This window comes from Cynara cardunculus (assembly GCF_001531365.2).
Source record: "Cynara cardunculus var. scolymus isolate 2C chromosome LG 17, CcrdV1, whole genome shotgun sequence".
Lineage (NCBI taxonomy): Eukaryota > Viridiplantae > Streptophyta > Magnoliopsida > Asterales > Asteraceae > Cynara > Cynara cardunculus.
Genome location: NC_037544.1, coordinates 19,283,195 through 19,284,523, shown reverse-complemented (window position 1 = coordinate 19,284,523; position 1,329 = coordinate 19,283,195).

Below are 1,329 nucleotides of genomic sequence, written 5' to 3'. Positions count from 1 at the left end.
CATTTTAAACAAGTTTTAAGGCTGAAATAGTCGAAAATCGATTTTTAGCTTTCTGGAAAAAGTTCTTAAAAACTCATATTTTTTCATGTTTTGATCCAAATTTTTGGTAAAAAGTGTGAAATTTTATGTTTTTGCTTGAATCTTTGTCCGCTTAAAGCTTGTGCGATTTAACATCCGTGTGTTTCTAGTTGTTTTGATATAGGATATACCGGACATCATTTGGGCGGATACATTGACCGGTTTAGCTAATCCGGCTGACAAACCGTTGATGCTTTGTGCGGATTAGTTGATGCTTTGTGCGGTTTAAAGAATTCGGTTGATAAACCGTGTAACTCTTGAAAGGTTTAGTGTGCGGTTTAAAAGTATCCGGCTGGTAAGAAATTTGTAACTTGTTCGGATATTGAACGGTTTAAAACAATCCGTGTGGTAAGTGTGTGCGGTTTAGAATCCGTTTGGTAAGTCTTGGACTTTTGAGCGGTTTATTTTTACAATCGTATATATCTTGGACGGTATTAAATTGAACGGTGTTTGACTTTGATCGGTTTAATTGTTTGATTTTTTGATCGGTTTAATAAGTTTGACTTTTTGATCGGTTTAATTGTTTGACTTTTTGATCGGTTTATTAAGTTTGACTTTGTGATCGGTTTAAAATTTTACTCTTTCTGCGATTTATCTTTGTGCGGTTTATGTCCATGTGTTGCCCGGATTTCTAATCTGGATAACTTGATAAATTTGTCTATCTTTTTGACCGGACTTGTAAACCGGATAAACTTGTGCGGATTACTAATCCGGACAAGTGCTTGTGCTTAATTGTCTAAGTGTTKAATGTGTGCTTATTCAAGTTTACACTTTATCAGATATATTTTTTTGTAAACTGATCTTTTAAATTCAAACTTTGAACTGCAGTTGATCCTATTTTTCATACAAACTGATAAGATGAGTTCAAAAGAAGCAATGGCTATTGGTACTGATACCAAGCCACCCGTTCTTTTTCGTGGTGACTATAATCAATGGAGAGACAGATTTCTGAACTTCATTGAAAGGATGAAAGAAGGAGATCTAATAATGAAATCTCTAATGGAAGGTCCTGCTAAATTCTTTATAGAGATAGAATCTGAAACAGTAGTAGGCATACCTGTACAGAAAGTTCCTAAACTTAAGGAACATTATTCAGCTAAAGAGAAAGAAAGAGCCCATGCTGATGTGCTTTGCAAATCTTACATGATGCAAGCACTGACTAATGACATCTACACCAGTATTGACAGCTATAAATCATCTGGTCACATCATGTGGGTTCAGATAGAAAAGATGATGATGGGTTCGAAAGTT